This window comes from Canis aureus, chromosome 14 (genome assembly GCF_053574225.1).
Source record: "Canis aureus isolate CA01 chromosome 14, VMU_Caureus_v.1.0, whole genome shotgun sequence".
NCBI classification, from domain to species: Eukaryota; Metazoa; Chordata; class Mammalia; order Carnivora; family Canidae; genus Canis; species Canis aureus.
Window position 1 is genome coordinate 51044760 of NC_135624.1, and position 25140 is coordinate 51069899.

Below are 25140 nucleotides of genomic sequence, written 5' to 3' on the forward strand. Positions count from 1 at the left end.
TATAAAAAATGGTTTGCTTTTTCCCAAATGTTTTTGTCAGAGTGGCACACCAGAACTTCAGAGAAGAGCCAGCCTAAGTGAGCTGACAGTTGAGTGGGTTTATAATTCTCAGGTTTCTTCATTTACCTTTCAACAAAGTCTCATCGCTAGTGATGCTACAAGTCAGTAGTACTTAACCTTTGGGAGGTCATGACTCCTCTGAAACTCTGTTGAAAGCCATGAACCCTCTTCCCAGGACAATGGGAGAGGCGTGTGCACACATCTGCCCACACTCACACATTTGGCACATGATTTCAGAAGATTGACAGATGCAACCGCACTCATGGATGTGCCCCCACTGCAGGGCCCCAAGCGACATCAGAAGTCAACTTTTGTCCGACTCATTGAAGCTCAGCTCTGTCTCTGGCATTGTCGTCTCCACAAGAAACCAGAAATGGCATCCTTGTTTGCCAAGACACCCTACCATCAGTAGGGATGTGCTCTGAGGTCTTTGATGGTGAGAAGATGGATTTCAGCAGATTTATCTACATTCTTGACTGATTCCCTGATAAGTATCTGGGGACAATCTTGAGGAAAACTAACAGGTTACATGGATATGAACTCATGAGGAAAGTCATGAAAACAATAGAAGGGTAACTCCCAGGAGTGTATCCTTTAACAGAAAATATTTTCAAATCTTTGATCTCAGTTGACACCCCCACTCCACCCCACCCCCATGCACACAGCCCTGTGAAGAGAGAGTCATTAGCCCTATTTTACATATAACCCACATCTCTGCTCTCAACTTTATCTAAAAAAGCTGACTCTATTTTGGCCAATTCCCAAGCTTGATATAAACTCAGCCCCTTCACCATTCCTATAAGAAATCTCATTGATTTATTTAAGTATATCATAATTTTTCTAGAATTGTATTGAAGATTCATGGAGCGCCTGAAAGGGTCATCTCACACAGTACATATCTCTACAAAATCCCAGTTAGACCCCTCTGGTGTCTCTCCTATTCTACTCCTTAGATCTCCCCAAACACCCCCACAAACCCCCCTTCTCTTCTATATTACACAGCGTAGCTTTCTTCCTTTACATCAATAAAGGGCTTATTGATGCATCTTATCAACAAGCTAATGCATTAAATAATTGAGGGGGTTTTCTTTGAATTGTTTTTGTTTCTTAACTTGCCACCCAGTATCCACCTCCCCTTTCTGTGGTAATAGCCTTCATCTTTCTTTGGGGAGCCATTCTCCCCAGTTCTCAGTCCATGTGGTCCCAGAATAGCTGATACTATGATCCTATGACACTGCCCAAGCCAATCAGAGCCTCACATGGCCCTGGTCACAGTTACTGGTTTGGGAACAGATAAGTGACCCCTTATACACAAGAAAGCCCTATGAGACTTTCTCTGAGGCTGAGAGAGAGGATTTGATTCAGTCAGTTATGAAGCTGAGAGGATAAAAAATCAAGAGCTCCTGCCACCATCTTGCTATAAACGGAGCCTGAGACCAAAGGCACACACGAAGGATAGCTGAAAGATGGTATGAAACTGAGTCCTGATGGCATAATTTGGGCCTGTTGCCAGCAATATCTGAAGCCAATGTCTTTAGTGGGTTGAATGGTGGCCATAAAGATATATCTATATCCTAGTCCCTGGAACATGTAAATGCTACCTTATATGGCAAAAAGTGAATATTATCTTATATGGCAGAAAAATGTGAGGAGGAACTTATCCAGGATTATCCAGGCTCTAAATGGAATCACATGCATTCCTATAAAGAGAGAGGAAGATTTGAGGCAGACCAAAGAAGAGAAAACACAGACACACAAAGAAGAAGCTGATATGAAGATGATGGCAGAGAGGGAAGTGACAGGGCTCTAATCACTCCAACTGTGGTTTTGACTGTGCTCCCAATCCTAAGGAACACCAAGGATGCCAGGTAGCCACCAGAGACAAGAAGAGATGGACCCCTAGAGCCTCTGGAAGGAGGACAGCCCTGCCAGCACCTGGATTTCAGACTTCCGGCCTCCAGAACTGTGAAATGAATTTCTGTTGTTTTACACCATTAATATCATAGCAATTTAGAAATTAATGCACCAGCCCCATCTCTGGACTTTTCATTTACTGAGCCAGTAACTTCCCTTTTTTCTTAGGCTATTTTAACTTGAGATTTTTTAATCACTTGTAGCAGACTTAAAAAAAAAAAGATTTTATTTATTTGAGAGAGAGAAAGAGCATGAGCAAAGGGGTGGTACAGAGGGAGAGGGAGAATCAGGCTCCCCCCTGAGTGGGGAACAGGACATAAGTCTCAACCCCAGGACCCTGGAATCATGACCTAAGCCTGAAGGCAGACGCTTAACCAACTGAGCCACCCAGGCGCCCCTGTAGCAGACTTTTAAATGATACAGATGGTCTGTCCTTAAAAATGAATTTCCATACCAGCCATTAAAATAATAAACATTTTCTACATCTCATTACATACAAATGAGGAAACATTTCAAAGAGATGAGATTTTCTCAAGATGATATCACAAGTACACTCCAAACATCCCAAGTATAAAATCCAAGATATTATAACGTGACTCCAATCTAGTTCTCAGACTCCACGTGTCATGTTCTGCAGAATGTATTTTGCTCTAGTTAGTGAGCATCATAATGACCACACATATGGGTCCACCCGCAAACAATGATGCCGACACCAACATTATCCTCTTAAACTGCCAGCCCAAAAGAGTGAAGCACAAGGAACCACTGGAAGAGTTCTGGTCTACCCATTTTGTTAGAGCTGGTAAAATTCTAGGCTCAGATAAAGCCAAACCCACAGTACATTTCTCATTTGGGCCATGTCGCCTCAGGTGTTTTCACAGTTCCCTGCCCTGTATTGTGTTTTAAGCTTCTACACAAACCTTTATAGTAGGTATGGCAAGTTATATTCTTTTCCCTAGATGATCTCCATCTTCTATTTAGAGTTTCACTCTGAAGGGAGTATATGACGGTTAATTTTTTTTTTAAAGATTTATTTATTTGAGAGAGCGAGTACATGGGTAGTGTGGGGGAAGGGGTGGAGGGAAAGCATCTCAAGCAGATTTCCTGCTGAGCGTGGATCCCAATGCAGGGCTCGATGTCACCATCCAGAGATCTTACTTGAGCTGAAATCAAGCGTTGGTTGCCCAACCAACTGAGCCACCCAGGCACCCTATGACGGTTAGTTTTATATTAACTTGGCCATGGGGTGCTCAGATATTTAGTTAAACATTACTTTGGTGTGTGTCTAGCAGGATGTTGTTGGATGAGATTAACATTTGAATCAGTTTGCCCTGTCCAATGCTGGAGGGCCTCATCCAGTCCATTCAAGGCCAGAGTAAGGGAGCATTCATTTTCTCTCTCTCTCTCTCTCTCTCTCTCTCTGTCTCTCTCTCTCAATCTCTGCCTGCTGTTTTTGAGTTAGGATATTAGTTTTCAGTTTCCCTCCCCGCCCCTCAGACTCAGATTCAGCCATCCTACTATTGGCTCTCCTGCTTCGGGGGCCTTGAATTGGACCTATTCCATCAGTTGTCCTCAGTCTAGATTTTTCTGCCTCCATAACTGTGAGTCAATTTCTTATAACAAATCTCTTGAGTTATAGATCTAGACAGATAGACCAGTCCTATTGTTTCTGGTTCTGTATATATGCATACATATATCCTACATTGTTCCTCAGAAGCTTGGAGACAATTTATATATAGGTATCCCCAGCTTTTCAAAAGTTCACATTACGCCACTTCGCTTTTATGAAAGACCTACACTAGTACCTGTTTTTGCTAACTGAAAAAAATTCAGAGAGGATTTTTACTTTTACAGAAAAAGGCGAAAGGGGGATATAGCATTCAGCATTTGTTTTGCAGTGAGGTCGTATAGAGGCAGCATGCACCCCAAGCAGTGAGCAAGGATGGCCCTGCCAAGTTCCTTCCCCAGGAACTACATTCAGGATAATAGCATCAAGCCACCATAGTCTGTGAGCATCTGTGCTTCATCTGGATTTACTTTGTGCATCCGTTAGCAAGACGGGTGCTAAGGTACCAGAAAAGCCTAAGAGAGATCATTATTCAGGTCTGGGAATGCTCAAAAATATTTCCATATAAATTAATAGTCGTTATTTCTTTGCCTTAAGCCATTTTGGTTTACAAAAGTTTTCATGGAAACACTCTATCAGATAGCAGGAAGCCTGCATATGTAAGGCATGTACATCATTTCTGTCTACCACGTATATGGTACTAATAGAATTTTGAGTATCTCCCTGTGTAGACAGTCTGCTCCTTGCAACATCTCTTTTTAAATATATGATTCCTTCCAAAGGATAAAAATATTTACATAGCACTACACAGTTTACAAAACTTCCATACCCTCGACCTTTATTTTAATCTGCATTTTCCATCTTCAGGCAAGGAGTATGAGGCTCGGAAATTGTAAGGGACTCACCCAGCCCCCACTATTAAAAATACCAGCTCTGGGGTCTTAGCCAAAATCTTCTGGAGCCGGAAGATCCTTGGACTGGTTGAAGGGAAGTGTTGATCTCAGGGAACAGAATGTGATACTTACCTTTTAAGGGGTTCCCTTGGTATCACCTCTATCACAGCCCTTGATCTGAATGTTAGATGTACTTGCATGACTATATATAACAGAAAAGACTGAAAAACTTTTATGCTTCTAGCCACTCTCTGGTTCCATAAAGAAGCTCAGCAATAAAGTCAAGGGACCTTCATCGCTCATCCCTCCAGGCTTGCATTAGCCTAAAAGGCACTTTTCTGAGAATTCGGGAAGCTCTCAGGGCTTGAGGTACCTTGTGTCTTAAGGAGTTGGTAAGTGAAAACAAGGTGACCCCAGAGCCCACTGGCTCCCAGCAAGAGGTCTTTGCCGATGCCATTGACACTGAATTTTCCCACTCCGAGCCCCGTTCATTCTCTTCCCCCTCACTTTCAGATTCTCTGGCCTTTATCCTCTCTCATTATTTCTCCCCTTAAACCCCAATTTCCTTTGGGGAGGGCCCTTTCAAGGCCACAGCTAGGTGTGACATCCAGTTGGCTGGCCGGCCCAGATCCTGCCACACTCACCCTAGAATTTAGAGTTTTCTTCTGTAATCCCCACACAAGCATTTCAGTCTCAAACATTGAGTCCTCCCGTGAGAATGCCACCAAAATTACAAGTAAAATAAGAATCTTCCCACCAACTAGCTAGTTAGCTTCCACAAGCTAGCCACTGACCCTTTCAGCTGATCTCCATTCTTGATGCCCTAATGAGGTCCAGTAGGGCCAGGGAACCACTACTTTGAGCCAATCAATCCAAAGATCTGATGGTGCTTTTTAAACAACCACCAATATGGGAAATAAGGCTTCATTGTTCACAAATTGCTGCCAGGAATCACAGGCCCCACTCATAAGGTGGCAGATTTCAGAAAGCACTTCCTCTCTGGTAGCGTGAAACCATCTATTCTAAATCAACCCGTTTCAATCATCACTTAATGTTCAGAGTCAATTAAACAAACTGTGGACCAAGAGAGGAAACAAGAGCAGCCAACTAGTCATGTTCACAGTAGAACTGAACTAATCAGAGCGTTTAATTCAACATTCCTCCTCACCACTTGTGAGAAGTATAGAGCATTTATCTTAGCCATAATAAAGAATATTTCTTTTGTGCTTATGAAAGAAAAACTGTCTCCAAGAATTTGGTGTGCAAAATGGACAGCCGAATGACTCTGGCTGCTTTGGGGAGCGGGGCAAGGAGGTATCTTTGTCTTCCCAGCTGGCACAGTCGAGAAGCTCAGGAAAAGAGCAAGGACACTGGACAGACATAGATAGGCTCATGAAATCTGAAGTCATCCCCTCCACCCAATCTGGCCTGTGTGGCTAGGCTTCTTCTCAGGGACCTCAGACCTCTTCTTAGGTCTATGTTTTGGGACAACAGTTGTGGAGAAGGTTTGTATTCTTGCCATTAGGGGCTCTTGATCCTTGTGCAAAGTAGGAGGTGTTCCTGAACAAACTGTGAGACTATTATGACATTGTCCTATCGCTCCAGAAGAGTGCAAGAGGCTTGTCTACCCTGAGGACCCACAGCACCTCAGGGTCTGAGGTCCCACTGAGCCAAGAGAGCCTCATACCTTAATGAGCTTTCAGTAGGCATGTGCAAGGAGTGACCATTTCATGCTAGGTTTCAACTAGAAGTTTAAAGATACACAGTTGACCCTTGAAAAACATGGGTTTGAACTGTGCGGGTCCACTTACATCCAGCTTTGGTTTTGTTTTGTTTTTTCAGTAAATACAGTACGTTACTCTAAATGTATATTCTCTCCCTTATGATTTTCTTAACATTTTCTTTTCTCTAGCTTACTTTATTGTAAAAATACAGAATATAATATATCTAACATAAGAAATATGTGTTGATCAACTGTTTATGTTAATGGCAAGGCTTCCACTCAGCAGTGTGCTATTAGTAGCTGTGTTTTGGAGGAGTCAAAGGTTATATGCAGATATTTTGATGGCATGGGTGTCGATGCCCCTAACTGCCTCCCCCCTGCATTGTTCATGGGCCAACTGTATTATATTCCAAATGAGCAATGTAGGAACACACTCATCAACAAAATATCAGAGGAAACAAGAGAAAATGATCTCTCTGAGCAGTTTAAAAAATGAGTATAGCAGACATTTATAAAATCTGGACAGAAGGCAGATATGCTTATATCTGAAAATGTATTTTCTTCAAGCTATATATTTCATCTTAGCAATGGTTGTCTCTGAGTAGAAGATAATTTTCTACTTCATACTCCCTTAAAATTTTTCAGGTTTTGAATAATGCATATGTAGCATTTTCATAATCTAAAAGTACATACATATTGTTCAGATGTTACAGTGCAGGTCTCCAGATCTAAAAAAGAAAAAAATACAAAAAAAAACCCCAAAAAATACAAAAAATAAAATAAAATAAAATAAAAAATAAAATAAAAAATATATAATAAAAAATAAAAAAATAAAATAAAATAAAAGACTGTGCATAGAATACACCTACCATAGAAAAACAACAAGGAAAAAGGGAGTGTGTGATCATTTTATAGCATCTCTGAAGAACTTCTAAATATAGCCTAATATTCCAGAGCTGGATCATGGATTGGGATACTATGAGAATTTTCAGTATAGGACCCAGAGCCCTGGGGCGAGGGGAGATTGTGTATGGAACTCTGGACCTCACCACGATTCCAGCTATGTTCTCCAAACCCTATCTAGGGGTCCTGGGAAAGGGACTCCCCACTGCTCGATGAAGATGTAAGAACTCCTTAAGGAGGACATTTCTGCCATGAGAAGAAAAGCAGGGTGAAAATGCAAATTAATACAATAATGAAATATCCTTTTTATCCATCCCACCAGAATGGCATAATGTTTAATGTTTGAAAATATCAGGTGTTGATGAGGATTTGAGGAAATGTGTTTTCTTGCTCAGTACTGGCAGGAATATAAGTTGGTATAGGCATCTGGGAGGGCAGTTTGGATTACACTACTAATTCATTAACTATACATACCTAAACACGCACAACTGGGCCAAGTGCATACTTGATTATTGCACGAGTAACACAAACAATACTTTGCCAAAAATAGATACTTTTCAGGTAGCCTGTGATATCACAAAAGTATAAAAAGACTGTAAAAATTGTATTGTACAAAACTGGCAATCTACTGAAATGAAAGAATCCCAAGTGATGATGGTAAGAGATCTTTAGTTAACTGCCTTTTGAGAACAAGAGTTAAGTGGAGGATGGAAGCCAATCAACCAATTTTGTTATATTCAGATTCACAACATTATAGTATTTACCCTAGAGAAGCATCACTCAAGTAAGAAGTCACTCATTGGAACACTGTTTGTATTGGGATGAAAATCACCTACTAGCCCGTTAGTAGGGAAGTACTTAAATTATCATGGCTTCATACTATGAAGCAGTCAAAGAATGAGTCACGTGTATATGTCCAGACATGATCCACGGCATGAATAAAATTTTTAAAACTAGCAACAGAATGATAAAAGCAGCAGTCATGTAAAAATAATAATCATATATGTTTATCTAGATAAATGTGTATAAATCGATTTTTAAAGTTCTAGGAAAATACATACTAAAGTGATAGCCATAGTTACATTTGAGGTTGGGAGAAGGGGATCAAATGAAACTTTAATTTGATCTGTAATATCCAACTTTTAGAATTTATGATGGAAATGTATTCATGTATTTCCTGTGCAGATAATATAAACAACATTTTTTTTAAAAATAGCTCTTAGAAAAACAGGCACAAACCCATGTAGTCTGTAACCACCAGGGACTTTACTTCTTTGATGCTTTCCTTGAAAACTCTGAAAAAAAAAAAAAAAACACATTTAGCAAAAAAACAAACAAACAAAAAAAAGACTTCTAACTCTTGCTCTTAATTTCTTTTTAAATTTCCCCTGGTTATTTAGTAAAGGAAACTTCATACCTCAAGGAGAAGAAGGTGAGGAAGAGGGAGAGAAGATGAGAAGATGGAAAGAGAAGAGAGTGTGGAGGAGAGAGAGGGGAAGGTAAGATGGACAAAAGTAGAGAGAACTATACTCGCCTCCATTCCCTGTGAGAAAAAAGGGCTCCTACCTTAGAATCCTGACCCTCCCATGTAAGGGTTGTGTGAACGTGAGCAAGTGTCTCTATTTCTGGATCCTGCGTTTTCTCTTGTGCAGATAAGCGAGTGAGAAGGCCTAGGTAAGCACAACCGGGAGCAAGGCAGTGTACTTGGGCCTAGCAGGGCCATAGGGAGCTGCGAGTTTGAGGGGAAGGGGCTGGGGGGCTCTTCTACCTGCAATATGATTCATTCCATCTGATGGGGGCTGACCCACCTCCCATCTGTCATCAGACAAAGAAAAGAGAAGGGGAGATCACCAGCGAACCCAAACCTTCAATCTGCAGAAATTCGCAGACATAAGATGCATGGGGCCCATCGGTCATTGTTATCGTTAGACCACATTTGCAGCCCTTGATAATTTGCAAAGTGCCTTCCTTTCCATTACCTAATGTGATTCCCACCACCACTTGGTTAGGTTATCGGGCAGATAATATTTGCATTTCCAGAGAAGGAAATTGAGGCTCAGGGTAGCTAAGGGACTTGCCAAAATCACTCAGAAGTAGAGTGGGGATTCATTCAAAGGCAGTTCCATGTGGTTATGAAGCCTAACCTACTTCCCACGTCTGCTGCACCTCACCACTGGTCACCAGTAAGGTGAGCAATGAGCACAGGTGGAGCGGGGGAGGGGCGTGGGGAGCTGAGGGAGAGGCTAAGGCACCATCATTCCTGGATGATCCCCCTTCCCTGTTTACCCCATGTCCCACTATCTACTTTGCAGCTACTCCAGAGAAAGGACAGCAGATACCAGGTTCCTTTGTGGGAAAATTCTCTCCCAATTCAACCTTGTACATTATCCAAAACCATCACGGTTGAATCTCCCTGTCTGCCCTAAGATAGCACTCATGTGGGGCTAGTCTGTCTGTCTACTTGATAAAGTTTTCCCTCTTTCTCCAACTTTCCATTCCTTTTCCAAACACACTACACAGGGAAATTCTCAGACTCCATATTTGTTTGGGCATCTTGGGAATCCTTGGAGGATATTCTGAGATCATGCTCTGTCCATGAATCTTTTTTTCCAAGACCCCCCCTTCCAGTACCAGAAGCAGACTGTCCCTTAATCTTTAGGGATTGAAAATAGATTTTCCTTCTTCGTATGTGTGAAGTGAACTGTGACCACTTGGCTTAGGTGGCTTTGTTCCTGGCCAGCAACAAAAGAGGGGATTTGATGAGGAAAAAATCATTTGGGCTGGCTTTCAAGAACCCCATGAAAAGTTTTAGGATTTATGTGTTCTCAGATGCAGTCACACACGGATGAAAAAGAAAAAAGTAGGGGTACAGGGAGGGAGGAGGAAGAGGGGAAAAAAACAGAAGAAAAGAAAAAGGAAATCAAAAGAAAAGAATCCCCTTTATATCCGGAATTGCTGACATTTAAAAAACAATATATTTTTTTTTTCCTACTGTGAACCTTGAGCAAGGCACCCAAGTCAGGACCTACAAAAGTCAGCCCAGAGGCAAGTTTCCACAGTGTCTCTTTGCTTCAATAATATGCTAAAGTAGTTATAAATCCTTTGTCTGAGAGATAGGAAGGAAAGACAGATTTTTCATCCAGGCGACTAGGATAAGATAGGAAGCCAAGTACCATAATGTCTTCATAAGCCCTTCAACAAGATTACTTAACAGACTGGTTTTCCCTGCCAAAGCAAAGTAAAGAACTAAAGCAGTTTGCTGCATAAGTTAGATGAACTTGGCCCAATTCCATCAAAAGATGGAGAATTGGGGGAATTGGGGGGAGTAGACTTTCTTTGTCTGAGGAGTAGCCTCACTTCTGTGTTCCATTTGTCACTGGATATCAGGTTCCCTTAAAAAGCAAAGTAAGCAGGCATGGATGTAGCTTATTGATAATTCTCTTATTCTACAAAATTAGCATTATTGAGTATTAAGTTATGCTAGGACTTTGCATATATCATCTCACTTAAGTCTTATGATGTATCCTCAGGAAAAAAAAATGTACCAACCTGATTTTCAGGTGAGGAAATTGATATTGAGGATTTGAGCTGAATTCTTTCACACACACACACACACACACACACACAGACACACACACACCATTTTGTATTATATGTATCAAAAAGAGATCATATAAAAACTGCTGGGAAATCCATGCATAATAGAATATAATGAATAAATTTTTACAATATCATGTGGAAGGAATTTATATTATGATGTGAGTTGTCAGAAATCATATTGTGAATTCAACCTTTCCTATTCATTCTTTTTTTATTTAAAATCAATTAATTAAAAAAAAATAAAATAAAATAATAAAATAAATTAATTAGCATATAGTATATTTTGTATACTATATTAGCAATATATTTTATTGTATATTTTAATATGTACTATATTAAAATAAAATTAATTAATTAGCATATAGTATATTTTGCAGGTAGAGTTTAGTGATTCATCATTTGAATATAACACCCAGGGCTCATTACATCACTTGCCCTCCTTAATGCCCATCACCTAGTTACCCCATTCCCCCACCCCCTCCCCTCTAGTGACCCTCAGTTTGTCTCCTAGAGTTAAGAGTCTCTTATAGCTTATCTCCCTCTCTGATTTATTTTTCCTTTCCTGATTTATTTCCCTTTCCCTATATTCATCTGTTTTGTTTCTCAAATTCCACATATGACTGAAATAATATATTTGTCTTCCTCTGACTGACTTATTTGACTTAGCATAATACCCTCTAGTTCCATCCATGTCATTGCAAATGGCAAGATTTAATTCTTTTTGATGGTTGAGTAGTATTCCAGTGTGTGTATATACCACCTCTTCTCTGTCCATTCATCTGTCAATGGACACCTGGGCTCCTTCCATAATTTGGCTGTAGTGGACTTTGCTGCTATAAAAGTTGGAGTGCAAATGCCCCTTTGGATCATTACATTTATATCTTTAGAGTAAATACCTAGTAGTGCAATTGCTACGTCATAGGATAGCTCTATTTTTAACTTGTCAACTTTTTGAGGAATCTCCATACTGTTTTCCAGAGTGGCTGCACCAGTCTGCATTCCCAGCAAAGTGTTAACAGGGTTCCCCTTTCTCCACATCCTTGTCAACATTCCTGACTTATTAATTTTAGCCATTTTTACTGGCGTGATGTGGTATCTTGTTGTGGTTTTTAATTTGTATTTTCCTGATGCTGAATGACATTGAGCATTTTTTTCATGTGTCATTTGGCCATTTATATATCTTCCTTGGAGAAATGTCAGTTCGCATCTTGTAGATGTAGAAATAAGAGTTTCAATGACTTGGCCTGGGTTGTCACTAGAGACTCATGAGCACTAAGACCAAAGTACCTGAAATTTTGACTCTCTGATCTTATTTTAAATATTTTAGCTTTTATCATTATAAAATGCAACCCCTTTCCCCATCTTGGATATTGTAGACTATTGTTTTTATTGACTATCTTGTCAACTGGTCAGCAAATTCAGAGACAGAGGGAAAGAGCTTCTTAAATGTAGTGTAGTAGTTATGGAAATGAACTTTAGGGTTCAACAGACTAGATTTGAATTCATGCTTTACCTCTTTAAATTTTTTTTTAGGATTTATTTTAGAGAGACCAGTGAGGTGGTAGAGAATCTCAAGCAGACTCTGCTGAGCATGGAGCCCAATGTGGGGCTTCATCTCACAACCCATGAGATCATGACATGAGCCAAAACCAAGAGTTGAATCCCCAGAGCACCCATTTCCTCTCTTGAAATGTGGGGATAATGAAAGTATCTATCTTACTGGTTTACTGTGAAGATGAGTTAACACATTTTTTTTTTTGAGTTAACACATCTGTTTGGGTTTTTTTTTTTTAAGATTTTATTTATTTATTCATGAGAGACACAGAGCGAGGCAGAGACATAGGCAGAGGGAGTAACAGGCTCCCTGAGGGAAGCCCAATGGGGACTCGATTCCAGGACCCCGGGATCACAACCTGAGCCAAAGGTAGATGCTCAACTGCTGAGCCACCCAAGTTAACACATTTAAATCCCTTGTTCACCATATCTGACATATTTTTGTTATCATTAGAGACATGCTCAAAAGAAATAAATCTTTAAAAAAAAATTGAAGATTGGTCATATCTTCTTAAAACTAAGCCTGAGTATTAAAATATTCTTCCAGGGACTCCTGCGTGGCTCAGTGGTTGAGCATCTGCCTTTGGCCCAGGGCGTGATCCCAGGGACCTGGGATCTGGTCCATCGGGCTCCCCACAGAGATCCTGCTTCTCTCTCTGCCTGTGTCTCTGCCTCTCTCTGTGTGTCTCTCATGAATAAATAAATAAAATCTTTTTAAAAAATAAATAAAATTATTCTTCCAGAAAATGTAAAGTCTCAAATATAGTATGGCTGAAGCATGGACAAAATTACAGAGTTGAAATGGAAAAGTAACCTTTGTATTTATCATTTCCCTTTCAGAAAACTCAACACGTAAATCACCAATGGAAAGTACCAGTCATCCAGTATTAGATAAAACTGAAGGAGAAATATTTTCCTCCTCTTGGTAAAACAACCATGTCACAAAGTTACTATTTAAATCATCAATTATTTAAAGTCAGTAATTCTCCTATTTTCACTTGTGCTCTATTAAATAGTTGGTCACCACCATATCATGTCTTAATATATTATATAATCAGACATCAATCCTCTATAGCTCATCCTCCTAAGAGTGGAAAACAGTGATTTTATGTATTTCTCCTATAATTTACTTTGGCATAATTAACAATAACTTTGTAGGCTTTAGTTATTGGACAACGTTACAGAGAATATAATACGCTTACATTAATATGCCCTGGAAACATAAATTATGGAATGAATGAAGAGAAGGAACTAAACGAGTAAATAACGTTAAGTGGCCTCTGTAGCGCTCTCACGCAAGCAAAAACACGTTTTCAAGGACGAAACAAAGAACATCAGCGCCACCTGGAGGAAGGAGTCTATTTGACTTAGAAAGTAGACCTGAATTTTGGGAAAATGCGGGGAAATGGGCAACAGAGATGGTCTAGCCCTGTGTGGTCCCTACATGGTAGCAGGCATCTGGCTATTGAGCACTTGAAATATGCTAGTTCAAATTGAGATGTGCACACACCAGATTTCAAAGAATTAATGCGGAAAAAATATTAAGTATCTCATTCATAATTTTACATTGATGATGGTACAATATTTTTTATTATATCAAGTTAAAATGTCACCACAATTAATTTTACTTACTTGTTTTTACCTTTTTAATGTAGCTTCTAGACATTTAAAATTATACACGTAGTTCACATTATCTTTCCATCAGACAAGGTGATCTCACCTTCACCGCTCAGAATGTGGGCCAAGGATCAGCAGCACGGGTGTTCATTACGGGAGAGCTTGCTAGAAATGCAGGTTTTCAGACCCCTATCCCCCACCTACTGAGTAGGAATCTACATTTTAGCAAAATCCCCAGGTGATTCCTATATATTAAATTTGAGACTTTTTGATACAATCCAGCCCCTTTGCTTTACAAATGAGCAAACTGAGACCCAAAGTGGTAATGTGGCTTGTTCATGGTTATTCAGTTGGCTGCCCCAAGACCTGATTCCCTGGTGGTCTTGAAACTGCCAATGATCGCACCCAACATGGTATCTTCCTGCAGACCTTTCCCTCTCAGAGTAAAGATAAAACAGATTGCTACATCACTAGCAGAAAACAAAGTATCATTGTAAGTATATGAGACTTTATGGTGTCTTCAGGGATATTTATAACAGAATTCTAAGGTATTCTTGAGCACTTGTACAAGAAAGTCACCATAAGTCACTACACAAGAACATTCAAAACCTGTACCTAAATCATTCCTACAATTAACATCCTATCACCACGGAAAAAAAAAGGCCGGAGTCTGGAATCAATAATGTGCATTCCAATCACTGAGTCACTAAGAACAATTTTTTTCTTTTCAAATTTTATATTAGCTAAATCCAAAGTTTACATCAGTATTCACTCTTTGCACTGTACAGTTCTATGGATTGTGTCAAATGCATGTCATATATCCACTATGACAGCATGATACGAGTGGTGTCATCACCCTAAAAATTCCCTGTGCATCACCTATTCATCCCTACCTACTCACCTGCCAAGCCCCTGGCAACCACTTTTTTTTTTTTTTACACTTTACAGTTGTCTTTTCCAGAATAATGTAATATGGTTAAAATCATAGAGTCTGTAGCCTTCTCAGTAGATAGGCTTCCACTTCGCAATATTCATTTCTGATCCACCCATGTCTTTGGGAGGCTCGATAACATGTTTCTTTTTATTACTAATCTATATGCAATTGTATGGATGTATCATGGTTTGTTCATTCACTCACCTACTGAGAGACAGCTTGATTGCATTCAGTTTTTAGAAAAATAGCGTAACTCCTATCCTTGTTCCTCCATAGGTTTTTAAGACTTTTTTCTCTCTTTCGTTTTCTGCAACATTAATCCAATATGGTTAGGTGTAGATTTTTTGGTACTTATCTTGCTGGTATTCTCTGAGCTTTCTGAATCTGTGGTTTGGGATCTGTTGTTAATTTTGAAAATTCTCAGCCATTATTATTAGATATTTTTGCTGCTCGTTTCTCCTCCTGCTCCCTCTGATATTCCCGTTAAGCATAGATCACCTTATTAGTGATTGCCCCCACAGTTCTTTGATATTCTGCTCAACTTTTCCATTCTCATTTTTGTTTGTATTTCAGTCTAGGAAGTTTCTATTGAAATATACTCAAACTCACTGATTCTCTCCTTAGCCACGTCCATTTTAGTGATCAGCTGTTTAGACGTATTCATTTCTGTTACACTGGTTTTTTGTTTGTCTTACAGCATTTCTTTTGAATTGTCCATCTCCCTGCTTCACTTACCCATCTGGTCTTGCATGTTGCCCACTTTCTTTTCATTAGAGACCATAAAACATAGTTATTTTAAATTCCTGATCTTTGGGAATTTAATTTCCAAAATCTCTGCCATATCTGAATCTTGTTGTAATGCTTGCTTTGTCTCTTCACACTGTTTTTTCTTGTCTTTCAGCACGCCTAGTAATTTTCTGTTGAAAGACACATGTGATGTTCAAAGAACAGGAATTGAGGAAAGACCATTAGTTGAGGTTTTATGTTTATCTTGCTAGGAGTCAGGCCAGGTCTACATGTGAGCTTTCCTTCCCGGCTTTTACTGAGTCACTAGTGTATACTGCCCACTGCAAGGTTACATCCTTGCAAATGGCCAAGAACTGTGTAAAGGAGACAGATCCCTTTAGGATAAGAAGGAAGGTAGAAGAAGGAGTTTCAGTTTATAACCCAGCTCCTCGCAGGACAGTCTTACTCATTCTCTGAATGTCCAGCTCTTCACAGTATATTTAGCACACAGAAGGACTTTGAATAATATGTGTTGAAAGAACAGATTAGTTTCTGTTGATCAGGTTCTATACTTAAGGAAATGTTCCCTTCTTTACATTAGCTGGTAACACTATACAGAAATTCAGGAAAATGCTTTAAAAAGTATCACTTTCTTGATGGGATGAGCGCTGAGTGTTATACTGTATGTTGGCAAATAGAATTTCAATAAGAAAAATAAAAAATAAAGTTAGTAGTGCCTTTATGTCAAAATTGCTTTGCAATTAAACACATTGTTAAAAGAAACACAAATAGATACTAGTTTTTGGTGGTGAGAACGTAATTCATTGCATAGAAAGAGGAGGTTCCAGGTAAAATAATATTAGCAAAGAATTCCAAGGAGTAGATGTGGTTAAAATATTTTCCACTTATTTTTGTGAAGGTTTTTACTAAGATGAATCAAACCTAATCAATTTCCAGTGCTCTATGCATATGACCCAAATGCTTTCTCTCATAAGCCATTATTCTTTTGTATGCCAACTGGAAAATGTAGATTGAACTTAGGAAATGAATTTCTGTGTCATTTGAATTGAATATACTGAGTGGAATAGGAAGCACAGTAACAAAATGAATTTTTTTTAATGATGTAAGTCATATAGGAAGGAAAGTTTAACTCCCACTCTCTTCCTTTCAATTGTCCCATTTCCTCATGTTTTATCCATTACTCATGTCAGGTTTTGTTATTAACCTAAATAAAATAATAGGACATCAACCCTGCTTATTGTATGTAATAGTGAACAGATGGCTGGTTGCATATAATTATTGGAATGTAATAATAATGAAAATGATATGCAAAAATATTAATTTCAATACCATTAATGTGGCACTCAAGTATGCACTGCCTTTCATTTCTTGTACTGATGTCTTGAATAGATATGGAATGATTCACTATTCAATCATTCAACAATATACATTGAGTACCTATATGGCAGGCAGTGACATGGGCACTATAAAAATAGGGAGTAAAACAATTGCTGCCCCCCTCCATGCATTTATTTTGGTGGCTAAGGACAGACAATAAACACATAAATGATGGGATACATGGAATGTCAGATTGTAACAAATATTGTGGAGATATGGGGAGAGGGAGTGCAAAGGAGGAAGGTACTATTTTATATAGGGTGGTGTCTTAATTTTGAGTGGGAGCCAAAAGAATCACTGGAAGTAGTCATGCAGTTAACTGGGGGAGAGCTGCTTGGTCAAATGGAACAAAAATACAAAGGCCATAAGGCAGGAGCATGCTTAGCAGTTTGAGGAGCAACACAGAGGCCAGTGTGAAGGGAGTGTGGGGTAGAGGGACATGGCAAGAGGAGTAGGAGATGAAGTCAGAGAGGTAGCAGGGGCCAGATCAGGGAGGACTGAGTAGGCCCTTGTAAGGATTTTTGATGTTCCTCTAAGTACAAGGAAAGCCACTAGAGAGTTTAGCAGATGCGAAACATGATCTGACTTAGCCTTGAGAAGAAATCACTTCAGCTTCTGTGAGGGAAATAGACCTTAGGGACTAAGGCAGAAATGGGAGTTAGAAGATTATTTTAACAATCCAGGCAGGAAGTGACAGGGACATGAACAAGAATGATAGTCCTGGAGATACTGAAATGGTATCAAATTCTAGACATAGTTTGAAGGTTAACCTAGCAGGATTTTCAGGTGGATTAGATGTGGTGTATGAGATGACAAGATAAGGCCAAGATTTTTGAGGAATGGAGATAACCAGCTCCTGGGAAAACTGAGACATGAGTAGATTTTTTGTGAGGAAAAGAAGGGAGAGAGGGAAGATCAGAAATTGCTTTTAGAGATGAATTTAAGATGACTTTTAAATATTCATTTTTAAAATTAGGTAGACTAGAATGATTCAAGGGGAAGGTTGAGGCCTTGGAATTATTTCAGTCCCTGAAGCACGAGATCACTGGAGAAGTGAGTGGAAATGGAACTGAGAAGAGTTTCAGGACTGAGCCTTGGGATATCCAACCCTCAAAGGGGCTGATCTGATTGTTGTCCAGCTGCTCAGATGTTTCATGTTGTGTCCCCCCCACCCCACCCACCCGACCATAAATGCCCGCTCCCCGAGGCTATAGCCCAGTATTTCTAATCCCCACTATGCACTGTGACCATAGTTGGTGCTCAATAGTTGGTGTATGAGTGAACAGACGAATGTACCACGCAATGTTTAGAGGGGTTACCAAGATAAGGGAAGAAAAAGTAAGGGGGGGACCATACTGGCTACATTTCTCCAGTCCTCATCACTCACTTCTTCCCATGGGAGAAAAAATGGTTTACCTGCTTAATGAACTTGGGAAAGGGAATTGAGACTGAGAGGCTCAGCAGACTCTGGGCTCTCACCTCTCACCAAGACTGCTGTTTGAGGGCGAGGAGAGGGGGAGGTGGTGATAAATTATACTCACCCCTCAAATCTCAATGCATTGTTCTGTGTCTTTTGTTTCCTTCCACTGACCATACTGTTCTCAAGGTTCACCCGAGTCGTCACAGCACATATTGGCCCTTCATTCATTTTTATGGCCAAATATAATTCCATTGTATGGATATACCACCTTTTGCTTATGCATTCATCCACTGACAGATATTTCTATTTTTTCCATCTTTGGCTATTCTTAAGAATGCTACTGTAAACATTCACGTACAAGCTTCCTTGTGGGCATACGTTTTTAATTCTTGTGATTCTACGCCTAGCAGTACAATTGCTAGACCACGTGGTACCTCCATGTTTCACTTTTTTGAGGAATTCCCAGACTGTTTTTCAATGTGCACCATTTCCCATTCCCCCTAGTAGTGTGTGAGGGTTCTAATTTCTCCACACTTGTTATTATCTGATTGTAGTTGTACCACTGGGTGTGAAGTGCATCTCACTGAGGTTTGGGTTTGGATTTTTGCTGATAGATAACGACGTTGAGGTCTTCTGCTATGCGTATTGGCCATTTGTATACTTCCCTTTGTCCCTTTCCCCACTACATACAGTTTGAATCCTACTTATATTGTATTGGTGGACCTTATGTTTTTATTTTTATTTTTTTATGATTTTATTTATTCATGAGAGAGAGAGGCAGAGACATAGGCAGAGGGAGAAGCAAGCTCCCTGTGGGGAGACCGATGCAGGACTTGATCCCGGGACTCTGGGATCACACCCTGAGCTGAAGGCAGCCACGCAGGCGTCCCGACCTTACATTTTTTTTAATATTAACTTGAGGCTTGACATCTAACATGATAGTTCTTATCTTCCCAAACACAAAGACCTTAAAAGAAATTTACCACTTCATCCCATCTTAACCATTCTCTATTATTTTATTCCAACTTTATTTTTTATACAAGTTTGTCAATAACATCATTTTATGAAATAAGTGCCTACTCAGTTACCTAAGTAAACACCTCACCTGCTAATTACATCGTTTATCATTGTCCACCACATCTCACTCTTTTCTTCTGGGTTTGATTTCCTTCTTTTATTTATTTATTTATTTATTTATTTATTTATTTATTTATTTATTTATTTATGATAGTCACAGAGAGAGAGAGAGAGAGGCAGAGACATAGGCAGAGGGAGAAGCAGGCTCCATGCACCAGGAGCCCGACCAGGATCGCACCCTGGGCCAAAGGCAGGCACCAAACTGCTGCGCCACCCAGGGATCCTGATTTCCTTCTTTCCAAAGGACGTGCTCATGTACTTTTTTCAGTAGGACCCTATGAGTAATGAATTACATTACTTCAATTTTCAAAAATTCTATTATCCTTGAATGGTAGTTTCTTGTGCATAGATTCTAATTGACAGTTACTTTGCTTTAATATTTTGAAATGGGATTCCACTGATTTCTGGATCATATTATTACTGTTGTTGGTCTAATTATCACTCCTCTAGGTAATTTGTTTTTCTTCTCTGGCTGCCTTTAAGATTTTGTGTGTGTGTTTTGTCTGACTTAAATTTTTGCTTCTGGGGGCATCTGGGTGGCTCAGTGGTTGAGCATATGCCTTCGGCTCAGGGCATGACCCCAGGATCCTGGGATGGAGTCCACATTGGGCTCCCTGCAGGGAGCCCGCTTCTCCCTCTGCCTGTGTCTCTCATGGATAAATAGATAAAATCTTTTAAAAAAATAAAAATAAAAATAAATTTTTGCTTCTGTGTCTAGATATCTTTATTTTTTCTGCCTAAGTTTCATTATGTTCCTTAGATATGAAGAGTCACAATTTTAATTAAATTGGAAAATTTTTCAACTGCTACCTTTTCAAACTTTGTGTGTTCTGCATTTTCTCTCTTCTGGCCTCCTCTTGATTATTGGTTGGCTCACTTCCTTCCCCCTCCTTGTTTCTTTCCTTCTTTCATTTTCAATCTCTATGAATTTCACTGTTTTCTGAATATCTACCACAGAAATAGTTTCCCAGTCTCTTTTCAGCTCTCTAATGGGCTTTCCAATCACTTTTTGCCTTTTTTTTTTTAAGATTTATGTATTTATTTTAGAGAGGCAGAGGAGGGATAGAGGGAGAGGGACAGAGTGGAGGAGGGATAGAGGGAGAAGGGAGAGATTCCCAAGCAGACTCCATGCTGAGCACGGAGCCCAACTCGGGGCTCCATCCCAGGATCCTGAGACCATGACCTGAGCTGAAACCAAGAGTCAGAAGCTTACCAACTGCTCCACCCAGGTGCCAGGCACCCCATGCACTTTTGCCTTTTCTAGAACTTATATTTGTGCCTATAAAACTTGCCTGGTCTTCTCCAACAGTGCATTATTTCTAGGGTTTTGACTCCTTCTATTGTGTCTTGGAACATTTTGAACATATTAGTTTTATACCTCTCAGATTGTGATTTAGTTATCTCAACTTCTTAGAGCTCTGTATTCCTGATTTTTGTCACTCATAGATATGGATTCCATGAGTCCAATACTTTTTAGGAACCCACCTTTAGTGTGAGTTCTTTTTGCTCTGACGATCTTTTTCAGGTGGTTTGGCATTCGCTTGTAGCAGCAGAAGCATCAAAGGTTTAGACCAAAATTTTATGTTATTTTTTTGGTTAAGAAAGATAACTGAGTGAAAAGATAGAACCATTGCCCAGGAAACTGGATCTAAGGTAAACAGGTAGAAGGCAGACAGTAGAGTTTTGAGCAGAGGAGTGACATGATTCACTTACATTTTTAACAAGATTACTTTGGCTACTGTGTGGAGAATAGACTATAAAGGGGACAAGGAATAGAAATCGGATACTAGCTGGGAAGCTATTACAATAATACAGTAGAGAGGGAAAAGTGGTTTGGACCAGGGTAGTAGGAATGACTCGGTAAGAAATGGTCAGATTATGAATGTACTTCTCTAACATTTTTTTATTGTAAAATGCAATAAAAAGTACATAAAAGCACATGAAACACAAGTATAGAGCATAACAATAATTATAAAGTAAACATCTCTATAGCCACCACACAGATCAATAAATAGAGCACCACCAGGACCCCAGAAGTCCCTCACATAAACCTCTTACCAAACACAAACTTTTCTCCCTTGAAAGTGACCTGCCTTTTATAATAGTCATTTCTTTGCTTTTCTTTCCTGTTTTTAAACTTTATATAAGTAGGATTATACAGTGTGTAATTTGTCACCTTGTCTTGTCTCACCCAACACTGTAAGATTTATCCATATTGCATGGAGCTATACTAGGTTCCTTGCAATCTTTCTAGAATATTGGATTGTCTGAAAATGGATCACTGTATTTACCTAGTCAATTGTTTATAGACATTTGGGTTGTTTCCAGTTTTGACCTATCATGAATGTCCTTTGAATATTATTGTCTATATCTCCTGGAGCACATGCATGTGCCTTGCTCTAACATACATCCAGGAGTGGAATTGCTAAGTCATAGAATATGATACATTCAACTTTACTAGATAATGCCAACCTGTTTCCCAAAGTGGTTGTAACCATTTCTCCTGCCTCAGCATGTTTTGATGATTCCAGTTGCTCTAGAATTTTAACACCTAGTATCTCAGTTGTTTTAATTTTAGCCATTCTGATGTAATATTATATTCCATTTAATTTTCAATTCCCTGATTATCTATGTGATCAGTCACATTTTTATATGTTCTTGGTAGTCTGAATATCTTTGGGGAAGTCCTGCTCAAGTCTTTTGCCCATTCTTTGCCTGTCCTTTTTTTCTTTTTTCATTTTTAAAATGTTTTTTATTTAATTGTATATTAGCTTTATGTATAGTAAATACCTTTCCCCATTCTGTGCCTTGTATTTCACTCTATGATGTCTTTTGATGAAAATAAGATTTGAATTTTTATGTTGCAGAATGTACTGATATTTTCTTCCAGTTGTTTTTTATATCTTGGGGTGGGGCGGAGAGAACTTCCCTACCAGGAGATCAAGTGGTTTCTTTCTTTTTTTTTTTTTTTTTAATTTTATTTATTTATTTATTTATGATAGTCACACACAGAGAGAGAGGCAGAGACATAGGCAGAGGGAGAAGCAGGCTCCATGCACCGGGAGCCTGACGTGGGATTCGATCCCGGGTCTCCAGGATCGCGCCCTGGGCCAAAGGCAGGCGCTAAACCAATGCGCCACCCAGGGATCCCCAATCAAGTGGTTTCTTATATAACCTTCTAGAAGATAAAGGAGAAAGTAGTCTCCTATATTATCTTCTAGATTTATTTTTGCCTTTCACACTAGGCCTCTAATCCACCTGGAATTGATTTTTTTTACTAATGGAGTAAGGAAGGGATCCCATTTCTTTCTCTCTCTTCTGTCACCACTCATGTCTATCTCCAGAGATTTATTCATCTGTCCTAGCCTCACTTACAAAGTACGTCCTTTCCCCACTGATGTATCACACAACCTCAATCATACATCAAGTGTTTGTACATATGGGGATTTGTTTCTGGGCTCTCCACCATGCTCCACTGTCTATTGTCTATCCCTACTTTCATTCCACACTGACATCATTACTACAGCTCTGTGTTAGCCTTGATGTGTCATAGAATAAACCCTCCAATCTCCTTCAACTTCAAGAGTGCCTTGGCCATCTTCAGCCTTTCCTACTTCCATATAAATTTTATATTTTTATTTTTTTAAAGATGTATTTATTTCAGAGAGAGAGAGAGTGGAAACAGGGAGAGCGGCAGAAGAAGAGGGAGAGAATCTCAAGCAGACACCCCACTGAGCATGGATTCCAATGCGGGGCTCAGTCTCACAACCCTGAGATCATGACCTGAGCTGAAGTCAAGAGTCTAATCCTCAACTGACTGAGCCACCCAGGGACTCCTTCCATATAAATTTTAGAATCAGGTTTTTAAATTCCACAAAAAGTTGGAATTTGATCAGGATTACATTTATTCTATAAACCAGTCTGGGAAGAACTGTCTGTCATCCTAACCAATCTGTCATCTCAGTATAGCTCTCATTTTAGATACGTCTTTTTTAATACCAGTATGATTTTATTTTCTTTGAAAAAGACTTACATATATTTTATGGGATTTAGTCCTAAACACATAATATTTTATGCCATTTAAAATCATATCTCTAAAACAATTATTTTCTGTGTTTGCTAGGAAATAAAATGATCAATATTTATAAATTGATCTTTGTATCCAGCAACCTTTCCGAATTCTCCCATTAGTTCTAATATCTTGTCTGTAGATTTTATTGGAGTTTCTTATTATCTTCAAATAATGACAGCTTGTTTCTTACTTTGCAGTTCTTAGAAATTTCCTCTTTTCCTTACTTACTAAGCTGGTTAGGGTCTTTCATAAAGCATTGACTCCAAAGGTTTCATTGAATTGACTGAATTTGGGTTTCATGTTTTGAAGGCACAACCAAGAGGAGTTGCTGACCAATTATAGTTAGGCAGTGAGAGAGAGAGGAATCAAGGTTGAGTTGAAAGTTTTTGCCCTGAACATCTGGAAGAATGGCACTGTCATCTACTGCAGGCAAAGCCAGAGATCTGTTGATCATATACTGTTGATAATTTCAATGAAGATAGATAAAAAATTGACTTATACTTAGTGGTGATGATCTCTCTCTCTCTCTTTAGCCTGGTTTTCCACGTCTGAAATAATTCACTCCAGTAAGGATTTAAACATATACAAATGCTCTCAGTAGGGTTTGACTTGTGACTTCCTATTTAGCCACTGCCCTCTACAAGGGGGCTTGCCTGAATATGAACTGTGCACTCTGATTAAAATCTGAACCAAAAACAGAGAAAGAGATACTTTGCCCTCTAGCCTCAATCTTTCCTATTTTATTACACACAAACACACACCTATCTTGTTTTGCAAACTTTCCCAAGTCAAATAATTAAAAGAGAATCTCTCTCACCAAGGAAGCCTAATGCCTGCAAGTAGTTTGTCTGGAAAGAGGTTCTAGAACGGCCAGCTGCATTTCTGTGGTGTTAACCTAAAAACAATGAAGAGAAATGAAGGGGTAACTCCCACGGAAGAGATTCTGGGTCAGACAAGAGCTCATTGTCCCAGCTAGAAGGCCAATTTGACCATCCTTTATCACATAGCTCTCAGGGCACTGGTAAAGCCTTAGGCATTCTTGCACAAAGAAGCAAAACTGTAACAATCCTTTGGTTGTTTAACCTACCCACCCCAGTTCCCTGATGTTTATTCAACACACATGTAAGACATCTCATTGGGGGTAAGTGCAATAAGCCAGCTGCCTCTTCCTCCTCTCGCCCCTCACCTGCCACCCAATCTCAACAAAGTAAGCTCCAAAAAGGCAGTGGCATTGTCCTGTAAACCTCTCTGTCCTCACTGTCCAAAACGGTGTCTATCCTATAAGAGGCATACAATCTTTTTTAGAATTGACATTTTAAAGGGTTTTTTTAATTATCTTTTTTTTTAAGATCTTATTTTTATTTATTCATGAGAGACACACAGAGAGAGAGAGAGAGAGAGGCAGAGACACAGGCAGAGGGAGAAGCAGGCTCCATGCAGGGAGCCTGATGTGGGACTCGATCCTAGGTCCCCAGGATCACGCCCTGGGTGGAAGGCAGGCACTTAACTGCTGAGCCACCCAGGGATCCCTAACATTTTAACGGCTTTTTAAAAATTACCTCAAAGGGTTAAATTTTCATTTACCGCAACTGAAAAACTCCATACTTAAATTGACTTTACTG

General features: G+C 39.4%; 1 long non-coding RNA gene across 2 annotated transcripts in view; it reads right to left on the minus strand.

Moving 5' to 3' along the window:
* LOC144283657 (uncharacterized) overlaps positions 1–24924 on the minus strand; it is a 130321-nt gene extending 105397 nt beyond the window's left edge. For both annotated transcript variants that reach the window (XR_013352227.1, XR_013352226.1), the window contains exons 1-2: positions 24336–24924; positions 8300–8355 (exon numbers count right to left, since the gene is read on the minus strand). This is a non-coding gene — a long non-coding RNA (uncharacterized LOC144283657). The remainder of the gene's footprint in view (positions 1–8299; positions 8356–24335) is intronic.
* Between the last annotated feature and the right edge of the window lie 216 nt (positions 24925–25140).